Source organism: Cervus canadensis, chromosome 17 (genome assembly GCF_019320065.1).
Source record: "Cervus canadensis isolate Bull #8, Minnesota chromosome 17, ASM1932006v1, whole genome shotgun sequence".
NCBI lineage: Eukaryota > Metazoa > Chordata > Mammalia > Artiodactyla > Cervidae > Cervus > Cervus canadensis.
The window spans coordinates 5,401,957-5,422,654 of NC_057402.1; the positions used below are offsets into that span (position 1 = coordinate 5,401,957).

The following is a 20,698-nucleotide window of genomic DNA, read 5'->3' on the forward strand; positions in this document are numbered from 1 at the left end:
CAAAGGCTGTCGTCAAAGCCACTTGTATCTTGTGGCAAAACTCTCAGGTGGCTGTGCTTTGCCAGGGTCAAGGTCAGTCTGAGGTCCCTGAAGGAGAAGGTTTTTTCTAGAAACTTCTAGAAACTGGAAGGACCTCCACTGAGTGTTTCCTGAGGCTGCCTTGTTTAAAAGCCCTGCTGTTCCCAAGCCCAGCTCCCCAGGTGGCTCACTGGATCACCTCGGCAGCTCCAGAGCTGGGGAGACGGGAGGGCAGAGGTCGAGATAAGTCACCCAAAGCTCCACAATTGGTCAGTAGGGGAGCCGGGGCTGGACCCGGAGCTCACAGTGCCCACGCCCGTCCTGCAAAAGTCCTGTCTGAAAAATTGAATGTAATTTGCATACCATACAATCCACTCTTTTGAAGTGTACAATTCAGTGGTTGTTGGTATATTTTGCAAGGTTGTGCAACCATCACCACACTCAATTTTAGAACAAGTTCATTACCCCCAGAAGAAACCACTCAGGCTTAGTGGTCGCCCCCTGTTTCCCTCCCTCCAGCCCCAGGCAACCACTGGTTTACTTTCTGTCTCTGTAGACTGGCTGATTCTGGACATTTATATGCTGGAATCCTACAGCATGTAGACCTTGGTGTCTGGCGTCTTCCACTGAACGTGGTGATGTCCAGGTTCATGCATGTAGAGCAAGTGTCAGTGTTTTGTTCCTTTCACCCGTGCCCCGTGGAGTGGACACACCAGGCTGTGTTCATCCAGTCATCAGCTGACGGGCATGGGGTTGTCTCCGGCTTTTGGCTACCGTGACTAATGCTGCTGAGAACAGAAGTTTTTATTCCTCTAGAGTAGAGACCCGGGAGTGGTGTCGTGGGTGAGAGTCCTTTTTCAGAGGTGGAAGCACATGGCCATTTAAGGGTTAGCGGGTGGGCTCAGAGTGTTCCACGCACTGGAGTGGGAGTTAGGAGGTTTTGGTTTGGGCTGCGCCTTCTGGGGGCTCTGGAACCTTGGGCAGATCTCAGCCACCCATGTTCTGGAGCGGATGCTCCCAGCCCTGCCCTGAGAGGGTACCTGCAGGCCCACTTCTTCCCCGATGCTGTGCTAGGGAGAGATGAAGGTGCCCACCCGCAGAGGGTATAGAAGGCTGCAGAGGTGGACTTCTGACCAGGCCCTTTGCTCCCAGAGACAGGAAGACCCTGCCCACCTGCTGTGATCGGCACCACTTTCTCATTTGCACATTCATGTCTACACCGCTTTGCTCTGTGGTTTCCATTTAGACTTGCAAGTAAACCTTAGCTAATTCTCACAAAATAGCCGTGCCAAGCGCTGCCAGAATTCTAATTGTATTTACTAAATAGCTAATAAATATTTACTACAAATCTCATTGCTCCATAAAATTGAAGACTGCACCTTCTGCATACGTTCTTGGCGGCGAGGCAGGGCTGGGGGAGAGAGGGAGAGAAGCTGGGAAGGGGAGGGAGAGGGCTTGACCTGTCTCTTTGTTATAGCATCACCGGGGTCCTTCGTTTGGGTTCTTGGTAATGAGATCTGATCACTCACCAGCGCCTTTGATCGGAGGCTGATCATTTGAGTCAGAAAGCAAGCTCTTACAATGGTTCATTTCAGTTGCAATTCCAAACCAGATCTCTTTGATTATGCATGGAAAGCTTACAAAATTTTCCACTGAGATGATTTTTGAATTAACTGAAAACTTAGCGGCTTCATAATTTTTGAATTGTAGATTTTCACCTCCCCTTCTTGGTCTCGTAAGTCCATCGCTGGGTCTTTTTAAATCTGAAATTTGCCATAGGCTGAGTCCTCGAAGAAAGATATATACCCTTGACATTTAAAAAAAATTAATGGAAAATCACTAAATCCCTTCAAATGCTACATTGAAATGTAGTTACAGCTCTTTCCTTGTGCCCAGTGAAAATCTAATCATAGCAAAATCTTAACGTTTAATATTGAAATCCTCATCCAAGAGACCCAAGAAACATTTTGCAAGGGGCAGCTTGGCATTTCCCAAACCTGCTGACAAAGCTCCCTGGGTCTAACTTGAAGCTGTGGCAACTAGAAAGATGACTCAGTGACCCTGACTTTTACCTGGATCCCAAGTTTGGGGCCCCAGAGGTCAGAGACCTAAGGGCAAAAAGTATGGGCTTGGAGATCATTACTCTGGGAATTCCTTGAGGGCTTGTTCCTACATACCTCCTTAGTGCCCCCAAGCCTCTAACTTGGCCATGGGCTTCATTTATGGGGTGGTGGCCTCTGGCTGTGCAGCGAATAGCCTTGGTCTTTGACTCACCCTGCAGGTCAGTGTGAGTAGCGTGCCAGAGTTAGACGGCCAGGACCAGACCCAGGAGAAAGTCCCTCTTTTTCTCCCTCCCTGCAACTATAGGGGGTTAGCAAGCCTTTAGGGAAGCTAGATTTCTGTGGTGGATGCCGCTGATGCCTGTATTAATCAGCTTTGATGTGTGGGAAACAACTGAGAAACTTAATCTCTTCAAATAATAAGCATTTATAGCATTAATAACAAGCATTTATAACATTATGATTCTATGAGTTGGCAATCTGGGCTGGGCTCAGCTGAGCAGTTCTACTGGTCTTGCCTGGGCTCACTCATGTGGCCCAGCTGAGGCTGCATGATTCAGGATGGCCTGACTCACGTTTCTGGCAGCTGAAGGCAGATGAAAGCTATTGGCTAGAATGCTTTGGTTCACTTCTATGCGGTTCCTTGGGAGTTAGCTTGGATTTGTTCACATAGTCTTGAGGTTCCAAGTGCCACAGGAGAGCATAAACCAATACACAAGCACTTTTTTTAAAAAGAAGACAATGTGTTCTTTTTTTTTTTTTTAATATTTTCTTAGCCATGCTACATGGCATGTGGGATCTTAGTTCCCTCAGGGGTCAGGAATTGAACCCACGCCCCTCGCATTGGAAATGCAGTCTTAACCTCTAGACCACCAGGAAGGTCCCTACATAAGCACTTTTCAAACCTCTGCATGCATCATGTTTACTAATGTCTCATTGGCCAAAGCTAGACTCATGGCCAAGCCCAGACTTAAGGAGTAGGGAGTAGGGAACAGACTCCTCTTGATGAAAGAGAAGGGCATGAATGCAGTGATAGGTGGAACTTGTAGCCATTCTGCAAACTACCACAGAGCCCCCAGGCCAGCTTCTCAGGGCCGGCATGTCGATTCCCCAGCTGCTGTGCACGCTGGCCAGGAATCCAGCCGCCTTCTCCTCCAGGCTTCAGCTCATGCGAGTCACACCCCCAGTTTATATCCCTCCTCTCTGCCTGGGTGAGGGTACAAAAGGCAGGCCCCCTTTCTGCAGGGAGCGGGTAGCTCTGGTGCGATTTGTGCTCCCGAGCCCACCGGGCACCAGTCTGGGGTCAGACTTCACCTGACCCACACTCGTGCTGGGCTCCTTCCCCTTCCCTCCCACTCTCTCCTTCCTTCCCTCCCTTCCTCTCAGGTTTTTATTGAAAACAGACCCTGGTTCAAAATTGGGAAAGGAATACTACAAAGCTGTATATTGTCACCCTTTTTATTTAACTTCTATGCAGAGTATATCATGCGAAATGCCAGACTGGATGAATTACAAGCTGGAATCAAGATTGCTGGGAGAAATATAAAGAACCTCAGATATGCAGATGATTCTACTCTAATGGCAGAAAGTGAAGGGGAACTAAAGAGCCTCTTGATGAAGGTGAAAGAGTAGAATGAAAAAACTGGCTTAAAACTCAATATTCAGAAAACTAAGATCATGGTCCCATTTGGTCCCATCATTTCATGGTAAATGGATGGGGAAAAAGTGGAAGCAGTGACAGATTTCATTTTCTTGGGCTCCAAAATCACTGTGGATGGTGACTGCAGCCATGAAATTAAAATACTTGTTCCTTGGAAGAAAAGCTATGACAAACCTAGACAGTGTATTAAAAAGCAAAGACATGCTGAGTGCGCTGTTGGGAGTTAAAAAGCAAAGACATGACTTTGCCAACAAAGGTCGCTCTAGTCAAAGCTATGGTTTTTCCAGTAGTCATATACGGATGTGAGAGTTGGACCATAAAGAAGGCTGAGCACCAAAGAATTAATACTTTTGAACTGTGGTGTTGATGAAGACGCTTGAGAGTCCCTTGGACAGCATGGAGATCAAACCTGTCAATCCTAAAGGAGATCAACACTGAATATTCATTGGAAGGACTGATGCAGAAGCTGAAGCTCTAATACTTTCATCACCTGATGTGACGAGCTGACTCTTGGAAAAGACCCCGATGCTGGGAAGGATTGAGGGCAGGAGAAGAAAGGAGAGACAGAGGATGAGATGGTTGGACGACATCTGACTCAATGGACATGAGTTCGAGCAAACTCTGGGAGATGGTGACGGACAGGGAAGCCTGGCGTGCCGCAGTCCGTGGTGTCGCAAAGAGTTGGAAACGACAGCGTGACGACAACCGACCACACGCCCCAGATCCCTCTCCAGTGCTGCTTCCAGGGAACCCTGCTGTGGCGAAGGCGTTTCCAGGCTGGCCCAGTGATATTTCCCGTCCCACGTGTGTCTCCACAGTGTGCCCTGGATGCTCTTCCTGTTGAGAGGTGGGGTCTGTGTCCCCTCCCCTGAAACTGGGTGGGCTGGTGACTTGCCTGGAATCGCAGGGAATGGCAAAAGTGACAGGGTGTGACTTCCAGTGGAAGGTTATCACGGGCCACGCAGGTCCTGCCTGTTGACTGCTCTTGATTGAAGCTCTCCTCCTGCCCAGCTGCCCCCAGGCTGCCGTGTTATGGAGAAGCCCAACCTGCCAGTCTCACCCTGCTCACCTCTGCCATCATCTGACTGTGCCTGAGAGAGACCCTACCCAGCTAAACCTTTCCTGGATTCCTGACCCACAGAAACCTTGAGAGATAATAAGATGATCGCTGTGGTCTAAGCTTCTATTTTTTAAAACTAAACTCTTTGTTTTGCTTTGGAGTATGATGGTTCAGATGGTAAAGAATCCGTGTGCAATGTAGGAGACTCAGGTGCGATCCCTGGGTTAGGAAGATCCCCTGGAGAAGAGAATGGGCTACCCACTCCAATACTCTTGCCTAGAGAATTCTGTGGACAGAGGAGCCTGGTGGGCTACGGTCCCTAGGTCACAAAAGTTGGACAGCACTGAAGTAACTAAGATATGACACACACAGTCCATGAACAATGTTGCCAAGTCCCTACATTTTGATCTAACTTTTGATGCACTGATCTTAGATAGTGGAGAACACAGATAAGGAGGTGATTCTCCAGGACTTGGGGTGTTGTGTCCAAATTCGTGTGTGTGTGGGTGGGGGGGTTGTTGCTATTTTGGTTTTTTGCTTGTTTTTGCAAAGAGTTTTCTAGCACCATTCGTTGTTCCATACCTTGCAGTATGGGGGATCTTAGTTCCACAAACAGGGATCGAACCCATGCTCCCTGCCTTGAAAGTATTAATACATATTCTTAACCAGTGGACCACCTGGCAAGTCCACGTGTGTGGCTTTTTTGTCTCATTTGTCTTTCTGCCCCCAGAGCCTCTCAAAGCACCTGGCTCATGGCAGTGTCAGTAAATGTTGGTGAAAGTTCGTACACCTCAGGGCCCTCTGGTCTTTAGCCAGACAGATCCTCCTAGTCTCCGGCAAGCCCTTCTGCCCCTCTAACGTCCTTTCCACTAGACGATGCAGGAGAGGAACTTCCAGAACAGTAGGTGCCTCTGTGTTTGCCCAGCTGAAGGGACGGTGGTAAGGGTTGGTTAAAGATCTTCTCTGTCGGGAACTCTGGAAGCAGCCATTTCCAAAGGAACCGAAATTTGTCTGGACTTGCTCCACGCCTGCGGGGTGCCCTCCAGCCTGTTAGAATACATCTGCAGCCCTGGGAGGGCAGCTCTGCAAGACGGAAGGGCCTGGAGTCTTCAAGGACTAGGAGAGCCGGCAGGGCCAGGAAAGACGTGGGTCCTGGGGTTGCGGCTCTCGGGGTGACAGTGCAGTGTAGAGGTGTTGGCATCGGTTCCCAGCCCGCAGAGCCTGCCTTCTCGTCAGCCTTTGCTTAGCAGCTGGGGCTGGGACTGAGTGACACCCTTTACCACCCAGGAGGCAGAAAGCGGTGGACGGAGGAAGGGTCGGGGGAGAGAGGTGGGCGTGGGGGGACAGAGTCGGGGAGGGGAGGACAGGGGCAGGTGGTGGGAGATGGTGAGGGCAGGGCATTCAATAGGAAGGTGTGATGAGGGGTTGTGAGTGGCTGAGAATGGCTTGGAAAAAATTCCAGTGCTTCTCAAAGGATGCTAACTAACTTCTACATGTGTAGCTAAACGATGCTACCGGATTTCGCCTGATTACAAAAGGTATCAGGAGTTGTACGTTTAGAATGTCTTGTTTTTCTGGGCAAATGTCAGAGATGCTATTGGATTATTGGGATTTCAGGTCTTTTGACAATATGGTGACAGCTGGGTCCTTGTCCAGGGGCAAAAACCTCAGAAGACACATTTCTGAAGACAAATTTAGTGAGTTCATGGCTGTCCCGTGTCCAAGTCCATCCCGGGGGGGGGGGGGCGGTCAGAGCTCAGACAGAGTGAAGTTAAAAAGGAGGAGAGTGGGGGAGATGCCTTCCAAGGCAGGTACCAGCCACGTTAGTGGGGCTCGCAAGATGGGCAGCTGCAGTGCCCCAGGGCCCAGGGCTGGGCAGCTTTTGGGGGTTTACAGGTGGACCCAGCTTGGGCAAACCCCACTCCTCAACTGTCCAGTGAACGCCATAGTGTCTGAATGGATGACAGAATAACTATAGAGATACATAAATGGATGTTATTTTTTACTGATCCTGGGGCAAAATCAGTCTCTTTTATCCTTAAAAATGGTGGGGGAAAGGGGAATCAAGGCTCTGGACAAACTGGGGGGTCTTCTCTAATCCTTTCCTGATTTCTGTTTTCTTTGGGGAATCAACAGATGTCACGTCTGCCTGAGCCCGTCACCTAACTAGCAACTTCGCCCAAACCCCTGCCTATTCAAATTACTTCCCGAGAGCGCGGGGTCAGAGCAAGGCCCCGGGGCCGAGGGGCCTTTCCGGGGAGCCTGGAAGCGGCTGCCCAGGGCAGCCTGTGTGCCAGGCACAGTGTCTGCATTCGGAGTTGCAGAGTCAAGTGGTCCCTCTGAGGAGTAAAATCCCCCCAGGCGAGTGAGAGTGTCCGATTTTGGTTCCTTAACCATCTGTGGGGGAATTTTGTAGTTTGCCTCACACTCAAAAAGAAACAGCAAGGGAGGAAAGGCCATTTCCTGTCACACAGCCACCGGGGCAGGCGCCCCGGCTTCGGTGCCCGAGTGCCCCCCGCCCCCGCAGGCCTCGCTTCCACTGGGGCCCCTGGTCTCATGTGAACCCACTGACTTAAACCGGCGGGTGCCTATTATTATCCCCTGGAACAGCACCTGAGAGGTGCGGGGACGGGCCCCAGGGTCAGGAGAGAGCCCGGTGACCCAGCCCGCCCTGTCCCTCAGTCGTGTCCTCAGGACCCCTTAAGCCAGCTCTGCGTCTCCTCGCCCCCTTCAGAAGGACAATACAGCTGGTGTCCTGCAAACTCTTGTTACAGTGATAAAGCAGGCTTATTTAGGAAGCCTGCTAATTACAAAGAAGCGAATTTTTACGTAAAGAAGCCCCAAGACTGTCATTTTAGGTATCAGCGCATGGTACAGTTAGATTCCCCCTGCGAAATGAGCTTATTTGGGTCCACGCTGAAAAACAGAGGGAAATTCACACTTGGTAGTTATGAAAAATCACCTACATTGCAAATCACTCATGGAAATTAGCATCTTAGAACAACTGGTTAGCTAGAGGTGTAAGAGGAACCTAAGTTTATGAATCTTCTGCTCTTTTTATCCCTGTTCCCCAGCATGGAGGAGATGTGACAATTACAGGACTATGTAGATCCTTCCAACCTCCAGAAGTCCCACGTCCCCACTGTGGAAGGACGGGCTGGACACATTGCTCCACCCCCCAGGGGCCTCAGTTTATGCTTCTGGCCTTAAAATACCCCCTCAGTTTGGGAACTCTAGTTACTATTGAGTTTGTCATCACAGATTTCAAGTGTGGCACAAGACTCACGTAAACTGGGCCGCCCCAGGCACAACCTGGGAAGAAAGAACGAAGTCAGAACTGGTCATCAGGGCAGCTCCCTGGAACCTGAAATCCACAGGGTTCTAGAGTGGATTCCTTATGGGCCTGGTTGGGAGAGGGGCCTCGGGTTTCTCCTGAATCCACACTCAGTGGTGAGGCCAAAGAGGGGCCAAATACCCCCCAGTCTCCAACAGCCCCAGGCCTACCCCCAATCCACATGTTAAATAAAGGACTCGTGTTTGTTACAGCAGTGAGGATTCAGAACAAGTCCCTCAGACGCTCCTCTAGACAAATGACCACACCATAAACCTTTCCTGTGTGGAGACCTGGAGTTGGCCCCAGTCCTGCGTCCATCCTCAGGCCAGAGTCCTACCTGGGGACTCACTGATGAAGTGAAATGAGATACATGGAGTGGACAGGAATGATTCAGCCTGGGGCAGGTGCCAATGGTTCATTCATTCATTCATCCCTTCATTCATGCTTTGCTTCACTTAGTCACATGGTTTAAGGGCTGCCCAGGGCTTTCCACCAGGGAAAGAGCGAGGAAACCACTTTGGCCAAGTGGACTGAAGCCTCTGGCAGTGACATGGAGAAGTCACTTGTGGAGAAGGGGGCCCAGCGTCCTCCACTCAGGAATCTTCAGGAGGATGCAGGCGAGTTGAACCACACCGTCATTTATTTTGCTTAATATAACAAACCTCATTAACTCAAACTCTACTAATTTTGAGTATTTCACCCAGAGCAGGTGGAAGTTCCAATTGGCAGGACACACAAAACAGATGTCAGCAGGTAAAGAGGAAAATAACTTTTAAACAAGACACCCGAGTCGTGACTCCATTAGCAAGGCGGCATTTCAAACGTCTGCTCCAGAACCCACAGCAAGAAATAAGTTTTACCTCAAGACAGCCCAGCTTAGTTGTGTATACCCATGCAGAACAAAAAACCAAAGTTCACAAAACTACACTGATTCTAGTCACTCACACCTAGTAAGCGTGAAGCGTTTTGCTATTTCCTATTTTTATTTAATTTCATTTTTTAAAAAAGATACTGGTCACACCCACTCAACTGATTTTTCAACCAATTAATAGATTGCAAACTGCAGTTTGAAAAACACCACCTCTCCGGTAAAGGGGCTAGAGCAATTTCGACAGCTTGTTGTATCCACTGTGTGGGTCTGAGGACCAGTCCCTCAGAAAATCCTTTTCAGGGAATTGACAAGGAAGTTTGTCATCAGTTTAACATCACACAAAGGCCTGGCAAAGTGTGATAGGAAAGCATTAATAACATCCCTGAAAAACAGTGGAGCATTTGATCTTTATTCATGGCAACTGATCATGGATACCTGAAATTAAAACAATCCCTCCGGCTCTGGGAAAGCCGGGTGCATCCTTTACGTGTAATAAAAGCAACAGCATCGGAAATACAGTCCCTGCCTCCCTTCCGGGTACCATGGTCCCTCCCAGGGACACGCTGGCCGCAGGGTCCCTACTGGCACCAGCCGCCTTCTCAAAGCCCCCTGGGGTCGGGCAGGCCATCATATTTCCGCTCTACAAAAGGGGAAACCCGGGGCCAGGGAGGTAAAGTGCTTTCCTAACATCAGTTAGTCATGAGTTGAGTTCTGCTTTTTCGATTCCTGGTCTTGAATTCTCCTGCTTGAGTGAATTCGTCCCATTCACCTTTCCAAAGGAACTCATCAGTAGGATATCTGGGGAGCCCGTCCCTGGCTTCTTCCCACTGTGTCGGGCCATGGGGCATTTGGAGGTGCACTGTGGTAAGTCCCGGAGACAAATCTTTGATCTAAAATCCCCACAGCTGGCTCTGACCCAAAGGAAGAGACAGTAAATCCTGTAGCTAGCTGGGGGGAGCGTTCTGGGCCAAGGGAGCGGTGTGGGCCAAGGCCCTGGGCTGAATCAGCCTGGGTCCACGAGGATCCCTGGAGACCAGTGTGGGGGGAGCAGGTGAGCACAGGCAGCCATGGGGCCCATGGTGAAAACCACGGGACTCGGCCACTGAGAGCCGCTCTGCAGAGGCTGCTCTGTGGGGACAGCGGGGCTGCGGCTGGAGCCTTGGCTCCAGGCAATGGGCCGTGGGTTCTTGCCCCCATCTGATAGCAAGTCCAGCACTCGGAGCCTCGCCTGGGCTCACAGCCTTGCCCTGCTGGCTGCCAGAAAAGGGCCCACTCCCTTCCTTTGTCTTTGAAGGTGGGAGGTGCCTAGTAATTTCCTAGTGTGTGGTCGTATTTCTTTGGAAGAGTCCCGGATGTGGGTCACTGGGTCCCAGGGCTCCCTTCCCCCTCCAGGGCTCCAGTTGTGGGCTCACACCTGTGTGCACCTTCGCCAGAGCTGAATGTCCTCGGCTGTGACCTTGTTCACCCCACAGCCAAGTCATGCCCCGCTGTTTGCATTTGCCGGGTGCTGAAGGACAATAAAATAAGATCAGATATAGGACTTGTTTGGATAGAATGTGTTATCCATCAACCTTCACAGTGGCCCCCACCTCAGAGCAAGACCCAAGTCCTGTTGATGACCCCACATGGCCCTGCCTCCTCACCCCTGCCCTCACCCCCATCCTCTGTGATTTTCTCCTTCTCACTGGCTCAGGCCACACTGGTCTCCCCAGGCCTTGCTGACCTCAGGATGTCTGCCTACGCTGTCCCCTCTGCCTGGATGCTTTTCCCACTCATATTCACAGGGCGCCCTCTCTGCCCTGAGGCCTGCACTCAGATGGCCCCTGATCCCCCACGTCCCCTGGCCACTCGCTCCAGGCCTCCCTCTTCCCGTCCTCGGCTCTGGCTGTCGCAACTCCTGTTACAGATTTCGTTTGTGATTTGTTTGTTCAGTCTCCACCTGCTAGAAGGTAAACTCCCAAAGGACAAGCACGTAATTGGTTTCATGCTAGAAGAGAGCCGAGCACAGGTCACGCTCAGCAAGCAGGTCTTGACCACACAAACAGAAGGACCAGGCGAAGGTGGAACAAGCTGTCCTGATCCAGCAGCGTGTGACATTTCAGGCTTACCGTCACCAGCCTTGAGAGATGCCTTTATTCCTAGGGAGATGGCGTATCGCATTTCTAACGGTTTAGAATCCTTGTACTTTTCAGACCGTTTATCTCATTAATCCAAGACTTGATTGGGACCCAGTCATCTTCTCCCTCCTCATTTCTAATGTGTGTGGGGGGAGCACCAGCTGCCGGGGTGGGATGAGCTGGGTACCCCGAGGGGATGGCTCCAGGAGCCGCTGGGTTTTGTTTGCTGAGCAGGGTCTGCCAGCTAAGGCCAGAGGTTTGTTGTTGGGGGCGGGGGGTGGAACACAGAGGCTATGAGGAGCCCCCAACCCAGGATGGAGCAGAGGGACGGTGATCACAAAGACAGGTGAAACCTCTGATTGGGACTTAAGGCAGGCACCGTGATTTTCGTGGGTTTCGGGACTTTGCTGTGTGAGCTTGATACAGACCCTCTTCCCTGTCTCCCATGAGGCCTGCAGTAAAAGAAATCCTTTTTCTTGGTGGAGTTGAGTCTATTTTTCAGAAGTGATGTATGAGTGTGGGGTTCCAATCAAGGCTGCCTGTGGGAGGCTGGCCTTATCTGGGACTCATGTTCTCCTGAATGACTAGGGGAAAGAGCCAGAGATGGCGGAGGGGGGTGGGGGTGGGGGGGTGGGGGAGGAGGTGGTGGTGGTGTGTGTGCAGGCGTGCACATAAATCCCAAAACAGATTTCCCTAAAATGAGGACAATTTCATCTCCCCAAGAGGCCCAGAGAATTGAGAGAAAATTCAAACCTTCTGTGGCCAGTTACCCAAACCTCCCACCTTGCCTTCCCTTTGTCTCATCACTTGCACGAAACCCATGGCTGTGTTTGCATACCCCACTTAGGCCTCCTGGGCCTCTTCAGGCCCCATTTCCTCTGCATTTGTTTTTGGCAGTCCTTGTCCAGAGAAGGGGCACTGGCAGCCTGCTTCTTTGCTGGTGCACCTCTGATGTTAGCCAGGGCCTACTTCAAGGACAGGACTGGGCAGGAGAGGGGGGACTGGAGTCCTTGGCTTTGCAGCCCCACATTGCAGAGCACATGTGTGATAGAGCAGGAAGAAGAGGGTCCCTTCCCACGATGACCACCCCCAAACCCCAGGCCACTTCCACCATCTTCAGCAGCTCTTTTAATCTAATGTAGTGTTTTCAAACTTCAGGCCATGAACCCACGTTGAGTTGGGACAGTGAAAACCAGCATTAATAAATAAATAGAATGAAATAGAAAATATCAGAATACATCATGTTTGAGATGAAGCATCTGCTACATATATGTGTATATATGTGTGTATATAAATGCACACATGTTACACACAACGGGTTTGTAAAATGAATTGCATTGAAAAGTTTGGAAGACACTTGTCGGAACAATTAGTTGAACGGTTTTTTATTTTGCCAGGTGCCCAGGCGTTTGAGTGGGAGAAGTTGCCAGCACATTTCAGTCCAATCAGACCCACCGGCCACCGGCCTTTGAGTGGGGAGCTGTCCCTTGTGGGTCTGACTGTCCGGGAGAGTCTGATGAAACCCCTTTAGAACCCTGACACCAACCAGTGGACACTTTCCCCTTTTCTCTGAAGAAAAACAGGAATGGCTTCTGAGCCATTGTACTTAAGTGAGTCACTCCAATATCCTGTGTGCACTGCTCCCAGAAATGCAGCAAACAGAACATGTAATGCTACATAAATTCCTGCGAGAAATTTCTTTGTCCAGAAATGGTGTCAGCTTGTTGTTCCACGTTGCCATAGGGAACAGAGAGCTCAGCCTTTGAAATGCAGCGAGGAGCGCTGTGATTGGCCAGTCTCGCTGTCCGTCACTGCTGCCCAGAGGCCGTAACTGCAGAGGACGGAACGCTTGCCCCCCAAAGCGGTTTCCTGCTTCGAGGCAAACTTTGTGCTGCAGGCCCCTCCAACTCCCCAAAGCAAGGGGTCCAGAACTGCTCAGACGGTTGGAGAAGAGAAAGAAGCGGGGAGAAGACAGGGAGCAGGTCCTCACTGCCCAGCAGGGGGCTCAACCACGGCCGTACCTGTCTGTCTGTTCATCCTGCATTGCCGCTTGGCACCGCTTTGGTGGAGAACACACAGAGTTGTCCAAAACCCCTCTGACGGGTCTTTGAAACTTCAACCTTGTTGTTTGTGTTAAAAGAACCAAAAAACGGTCCAGTCTAGAGAATTTCTGGCAAAGTCCTAAAAAGACCCCAGTATAGTGTGAGGGAGGAGGTGGGAGTGCGGCCCGAGCCGGCCCGGGGGAGCTGGGAGGAGATGAGCAGATACACAGAGGCCTTGGAGCCCTGGGCCTGGCCTGAGGAGCAGCGGCTGCCATTAAGGCTTCTGACAGGCAGGCAGGGACACCCTAGGCTCGGGAGCAGAAGGGAACGCTCCCCTTGCCGCTGAGAGGGGAGCTCCTCTGGTAACTGAGGTTCCAGTCAGAGCCCAGCGGTCTGTGCGCAGGGCTGGCCGAGGCTGATCCGCCACCTCAACATGGTTGCTGTGGGGATGCCAGCCATCTTGGGTTCTCCGGGCTGAACTCAGGGAGCTCTGCCCTCTCAGCGAGTGGCCCGAGCAGGGGCCCTGCTTTGCAGTCTGAGAGCCTAGAGAGCGAGCCCCCACCTCTGCGGCTGGAGAACAAGCACACACTGGCAGGCTGATGGCGCCACAGCCGGGGTTCCAGCAGCCTGACCAGACTGTCGAGGGTTCTGGAACGTTCTACAGAGGAAGCCTCTGGAGGAGATGCTGAACTTCCTGCCTTTATTCGACGAGTCACTGGAGAAGTATAAGAAGGGAAACTGGCTTAAGCTGGTGACACTGGTCTCGGCTCTGTCTGGAGATCTCTATGAACCTTCTGAGGAAGAGAAAACGGGGCAGTCCATTCTGTCCCCGCCGTGTTGACCGTCAACTGGTGCAGAGATGGCCTTGCTCTTTGGTTGGCCTGGAGCCTCACGGATAGACAGGCCCTCCGCCGTGCTCCATCCTGCCAGGCCCAAACAGGTCGAACACACAGACCTAGAGGACTTTGGGGAATCACTGATGGCTTGGGCGGGGGGCGGGGGGGGGGGGGTGGCGGGCAGAGAGCCGAGGCCTGTGGAGAAGCGGATGCCCCAGAAGGCCTGGGGTCCAGGGCGGGGAGGAGGTTCACACGGCTGCAGCCTCTGCCCTGGGATCCCCAGGCCAGCAGGGCGCTCTGGGAGCTTGTGGCAGACTGGCCACGCTGTTCACACTCGATCAAGACACAACTTCCTGAGTGTGGGAGGGGCCCCGGCAGCAAGGAAAGGCCAACCAAAGGGTTAGGAGCCCCCCCTCAATGGGCTCCCTCAGCCCCAACACCTGATCCTGTGTAGGAGAGGGAGCGGTGTGGAGGAGCAAGTGTGTATATGTGAGTGTGCACAGGCGCGACGGCGCATGGCTGTCAGCGAGTGTGTGAATGCATGTACAGGTGTGAGCGCATGAGATCATGTCTGTGACCAAGTGTGTCCTGGAGTGCGTGTGAACTGTGTGTCTGCGAGCGTGTGTATGTCTTGTGAGCATGTGTGTCTGAGCATATGGAAAAATGCGAGTTGGCTGTGTGTTGGTGACTGTGAGTAGTTGTGTGAGCCTGTGTGCTCAATGTGTGTCGGTGTGAGTGAGGGTGGTCGCCCTGGTGAAATGCGTGACGCCATGGCTCCCGACCCTAAGGGGACCTGCACCTTTCGGGCCCCCACGCGGCTTGCGTGGCTTTTCGACCCGGAAAGGGGGGACGCCCGCGGCTGGGGCTGCGAGGCGCCGGGGGCCGGGCGCGCGCGCGGGGGCGGGGCGGCGCTGGGGGCGGCCGAGCCCGCCCCCGCCCGCGCCGCGGCGCCGTTGCTAAGGCCGGGCGGCGGGCGCCGGGGGGAGGGCCTTAGCGACGGGCGGCGGGCGCGCGCGAGGCCGGGCGGGGGCGCGCGGGGCGGCGGCGCGGGGAGCCGGCCGCTCTCGCGGGCTCCCGCGGCTCCCACGCGCGCGCGCGCGCGGGCCGGCGGCGGGGGCGGGGCGGGCGCGCGCCAGGGCGCGCTCCGGCGGCCGGCGGGGATTTCCAGCGCGCGAGAGGAAGTGCCTGCGAGAGGGTGCGTGAGGGCGAGGGAGCGCGGCGCGGCGCGGCCGCCGCGTGCGCGAGCCGGGTTGCAGCCCAGCAGGGACTTTCCAGCCGGCGGCGGCGGCGGCGGCCGCCGGCCCTTCCCCGCCCCCCGACATGGGGCTGCCCGGGGAGCAGGACGCTGCGGACCGCGGCGGAGGACGGGCTCGGCGCTGCTGAGCCGGCCGGGCGGCGCGGACGCGGGTAAGGGGCCTGGCGGGTGGCGGGCGGCTCCATCCTCGGCGGTTCCATCCCGCGCCCCGGGCGGAGGGCGGCGGGCGGGCCCGGGGTCGGTCGGCGCGGGGCCGGGGCGGCGCAGGCCCGGCGCCCGGCGGCGAGTGCCCGGTGCGGCGCCGTCTCGCCCCCGCCCCAGCCTGCGCCCGCCCGCCCCCCGGACGCCTCAACTTCGGGAAACTTTGTCCTCCGGCCCGGCCCGGCCGGGCCGAGGGCCCCGAGGGCCGGGGTTCCCGCAGCTTTTCAGGAAACGGGGCGCCAAGGCCGCTTGGAAACGTGACCCCCCCCACCCCCGGGGTGGCGAGAGATCAGCATCTCCGGCGAGGCTATGTGTTTTGCGGGGTGAGGAGCGGACCGTTTCGGGTGTCTCCAAAGCCGAACGTGTTCACCCCGGGCTGGCTTGGGTTCTTTTTTTTTTTTTTTAAGCCAGTATTTAAAAGTTTATACTGAGTCATTCCTCTGCAGATGAACCTCTGACTGATTCATAACCGAAGAGCTGCAGTGGCCTCGGAGGCAGGCGGGTACTGGGATCCAGCTTGGGGCGAAAGGCACACATTTCGCCTTGGGTTAATTGCTCACGCACACTTTGCCACGTTTTCACCCCGTTTGGGGACATCTATTTAATATTTAGGCCTTTAGAAAGAATCTCGTGTGGAAAAAGAATTCTTTACCTTTCTCTTGAAAACATAGCAACAAAATGGAAATGGATGGAGTGTTGTGGACGTGCTTTGAAATCTAAGAAGCCTTCATATAATTGTCCGTTGAAGGAAGCACTTTTATTTCATGGTTTTCGTTTTAAGCTGTGAATTAGTTTTCAGAATGAGATGAGGGTGTGTGTGTTTGTGTGTGTATGATTTATTCATTTATTTTTGTGGATTCATAAAGGCTGTGTTGAGCGTTGTTGCCGCTTGTTAATTTACATTCACAGCATACAACTGAGGAGGAGCCATAATTTTTTCTTTTTTTTTTCCTTAGCATTTGCTGGTGAAGCTTTTGGAAATGTTGCGTGTTCTGTAATCTTGCATTTGTATGTAAAATCCTTATCTAAAGAAATGACCAAGTGGACCATCAGTTGGTGCTAAAATCTTCTCCTGTCTTTCACATCTTTGAAAATGGCCTGTTCAAAAGACTGCATCATGTGTAGGATGTCTGGCAAAATAGTGTACGTTCGTTTTTCAAACGAAAGGAAGTGTTTGCTTTTTCACTATTGTGTGGTGACAGTATATACATACTGAAAATTAGTTCAAGACGAAAAATTTTTTGGCCAAAACAAAAATAAGCCTTATTAATAGTGGGAAAACCCTAAAATGTACAAGATTGGAAATCTGGTGAGTAGGTGCTCAGGACAGAAACCTTGACAGACCTAGGATTCCAGCACCACTAGTCAAAACCAGACCTTATCAGGGATGAGGTTTAAGATGTAAGGTGTCTCACCCAGACGCCATCTGTTCCAGCTGTCACAATGCAGAAGCCAGGGAAGCAGAGAGCTGGCAGGGAGAATTCCAGCATTTTTCTTTTTTTTTTTCTAAGACATTCATGTGAATTTTTCTGTGAGGGAGAAGAAAACCAGTTATTTTTCTTGGATGCTGTCCATTCATTTTGGAACTAATAAGATGGCCTCACTCATTGTAAAGAAGGGTGTAAAGATATTCCACTGGAGACAAGCAGTAGCAGCTGGCCCGTTGTTTCTGTTAATACAATCAAAATATTCCTACTCTTGTTTGTGTCTTGAAGAGAGTCCTTAGTTTAACTGAAACATTGAGCTGCTTCTAGCTGTTTTCCCCTGTGTTTGGGGTTTTGATTCCATAAAGACCCCTACTAGAATCCCTTTAATTTTTTGCTGTGCAAAGTGGGAAGGACCTTGGTGGGGGCTGGGGGGCGGAGGTTTGTCCAGATAGATATGCTAATACGCTGAAGGACAAGAATGATTTATCACTCCGTTAAAGTCCTTTTTGATGATGTTAAAGCTGTACTTTAAGAAAAACTGTCACTGTGGTGTTGCAAGTCTGGACTAGCTCAAGCAAACAAAGGAAATTGCGTTAAATTTGCCCATCTCTATTTTCTCATCTCTGTAGAGCAAGACTCTACAAACAGCAAGTGATCTAACCTATCAAATATTATGCAATAGTTGAGTTTCCTTGTAATGGTCAATTTAAGAACTGTTAACTTAGCAGAGGAGACCTCATATGGCCAGGGCCTCTGTGTCAATCCAATGGAATCTGGACCCCCCGCATGCCTCTTTACAAGTGTTCTGTGAGGAAGGAAAATTATTATTATTATTTTGCTGGTGGAGGAGAGTCACCATACTGACTTGAGATACAGAGAGAAACTGGGGAAAGACCTCCAAACTGAGAAAGAAGGCGGCGAGGCCAGTGGTTTTGGAAGCTGCCCAGAGAGAGGCAGCTGAGGCCTGAATGTGGAGATGATGCTCCGACCTGCTTTGGGCGGAGGGAGTGAAGCCAGCAAGAGGGGCCCGACGCCTGCGGGCAGGAGGGCGGTCGAGAGGCGAATGGGGACAGGATGGCTCGTGCCATCGCAGCAGGCTCTGGGTCCACAGCTGCTCATTGAGTAGGGAACAGTGCAGCTCTCAACAGAAAAGGAAAAACAATGTAAGAAAACATTATGTGTGCCCGTGTAATGTCTAGTATTCATAATTTAAAAATACAAAATGGTTTTCTCACTTTATAGGGCCTTCATCGACTGCGGTCTGCCCAACACAGTGAGGGGTGGGGTACTGACCACTCTAGGAAGGAGAAAGTGAGGTTTTTGTCATCAAGCATCAAAACCTCCTTTTGGGCCAGAATTGCTTGTCTGTCTGTGCAGAGTTGTTGGGGGGTGAGGCTGGCAGGTGGTGAGATGTCATAAATGCAGGTGACTTTTGTGGGTTTCTGTCAACTCCAGAAATCAGGTTGGAATCCCTTGCTGAGTTGTATACTCTGCAGGATAAGTAGATCATGAGCTGGAATGGGGGGGTCTTATTCTCCTTGAATTTGATGTTCAGTGAATGTGCCTTGACTTCCTATAACACTCTGGTTCCGGTGCTGGGATGAGGGAGTTGCAGCACCTGCCTTTGAGAGTGTGGTCTCAGCCCCTGTGCGTGGTGGAGGAAGATGCCGGAAACCAGTGGTGTTTGACCAGGTAGCACCAGGACTGAAGCTTGTGCCCGGAAGGGAGAGGGAAAAGGAAGGTTTCACCATCCTGCCTTCAGGAAGTTGGCCACTCAGCTAGAGAGTGCAGTTCCACTAGGAAGAGGCTAGAAACGTCCTGCAGAGCAGACTAAAGTGGATTAGCGGGTCGTGCGGAGGGCTGGAAGTATGGTGGGAGTTCAAGGGAGGGGTAGACAGCTCCTGGCTGGCAGGGTAGTCAGGGAAGGCTTCTGGGAAGTGGGTGTTGAGACTGAGTGCCAATAAGGCAGGTGCCACGGGCCCACCCTGAGATTGGCAGGAAGAGGACTTCTCCCTGCCCCACTTTGTTTTGGGAAGATGGCATCTGACGGTGTGCCGGTCCTGTTGCTTCATGCCAGTAGACACGGTCTTGGTGATGCTGGTGGTCAGTGGGTTTCCGGTTGTAATGATTCCCATACTGGCCCCTGGCCCCTGCCAGGCCCTTTGTGACCAAGAGGTCTGCTCTGCGGTGGGCCAGGTCTGGGGTGGGGGACAGAGCGGTGGTCCCTGACCTGGATGGCCACACTTGGCTGTCCCTGCCGTTTCTCACTGTAGGTGGAAAGTCTCAAAAGGTGGTGGGGAGGGGAGTAAGTGTTGGAACGCCCCTTCCCCAGGGGACACCCCCAAACCTACTGCTCTGTCATCCATGCTGAAATGACCTAAATCTCTTTAATTCTCAAGAACTAAAAAACGCTCCCTGTAAGTTCATTTCATGGTTTACTTTTTTATAAGGTTTACTCCATGCCAATGTATAACTCCACGTTTTTTGTTTGTTTGTTTTTGGCTGCAGTGTGCTGCTTGTGGGACCTTAGTTTGCATCTTGGGATTGAACCTGGGCCCGAGGCAGTGAAAGTGCAGAGTCCTAACCACTGGACCATCAGGGCATTCCTGACCTCCATGTTTTTTTTTTAACGGAGGCTACTTCGTAACTTCTCATGAGGCCATTCTACCAGGAAAGATATCATGCCTGCTGTTCTGATATCCTAATTTCTTTTCCAATTAAAACACCAATTCTGTGGCAAGAACCATAAGCATATTTATTGGAAACTTGGTTTCTTTGAATGGAGAGAAAAGCTAAATTCATTAATTGATTGGGATAAAGTAATCTTCAGGACGACAATAGCATCAAAAATACTAAAACATTAGTTTCCAGGAGTCAAAATTGTAGTGAAGGTTTTCAGTGACTGACTGTACCCTGGAAGATTAATGTCCAGTAGAAGACCTGCATACACTTGAGGTGGTGGGGTGCTGGTTAGACCCCCGTTCTCCCTGCCCAGGGCCTGGCACATGGTTGACTGACGCTCCGTCAGTGTTTGTGTCAGGAATCTGCAAATTTGGGAAGGAAGAGGGATGTAACAGATGCTCACTCGGTGGCTCCGTGTGGTTTGGCATATGTGTCTGCAGGTGGGGGTGCCCTGTGGCTGCGTCTCTGGACTGTGCCCCCTCCACCCCAAGTTCTGATAGCGCTTAGCTCCCAGGTTTGTTGTGTGAGGGGGCTTGTAAGATGGGGGTCTTCATCCAGCATCTTAACTTTCCTGGGTGCTTTGAATGACTTAAAGAGAAACGCAAGGAAATCTGTTCTCCTGAGTCCTGCCTTGCCCAGTAATGCCCGGGAGTCACAACTTTATTCTGGAAATTAAATTCTGTCTTTTTTGGATTAATATAGCCTGGTGTTTGAAATGTTATTATGGGATAAATTAAGTGTTCTGGTTTCAGAAGGCTTTTCTCTGTGGGAAAGGCATGGTTTTAGTTCAGTATGTCTCAAACCCTTGATAGGAGTCCAAGCCCATTAAGTTTTATCTTAAAATTTAATAGGAATTTTACACTGTACTCAGTTATATGTCTGTTTTCCTTTTTTTCTTTTGCTGTAAACACACTTTGCCCCCTTCAGTTGTTGAGTGCATTGGATTCTCCAGAAGATGCATTGTGTTCATCCTTGACTCCCCCAGGGTTGGTGAGGGGTCTCCTGGCATTCCTGCCATGTGTCCTAGGGGCCATCCACCTTCTGGCTTGAGAAGTGTGGGCATGGTGGAAGGCACCAGCTTTAAAGATCAGAATCCCAGCCCTGCCCTTTTGCACACCGGCAGAACGACCCAGAG

General features: G+C 51.8%; 1 protein-coding gene and 1 long non-coding RNA gene across 3 annotated transcripts in view; both read left to right on the forward strand.

The window, feature by feature from the left end:
• Window positions 1-9,720: 9,720 nt before the first annotated feature.
• Window positions 9,721-12,831, forward strand: LOC122419756. The gene is made up of 2 exons (XR_006262980.1): window positions 9,721-9,867; window positions 12,518-12,831. It is a non-coding gene; the product is annotated as an uncharacterized LOC122419756 (long non-coding RNA).
• A 2,295-nt stretch (window positions 12,832-15,126) lies between these two features.
• TRAF3 (TNF receptor associated factor 3) overlaps window positions 15,127-20,698 on the forward strand; it is a 117,279-nt gene continuing 111,707 nt past the window's right edge. Inside the window, exon 1 of one of the 2 annotated variants that reach the window (XM_043489636.1) lies at window positions 15,127-15,405. The gene's annotated coding sequence lies outside the window, so the exon portion shown is untranslated. The remainder of the gene's footprint in view (window positions 15,406-20,698) is intronic. The other variant, XM_043489635.1, reaches the window with a different exon arrangement.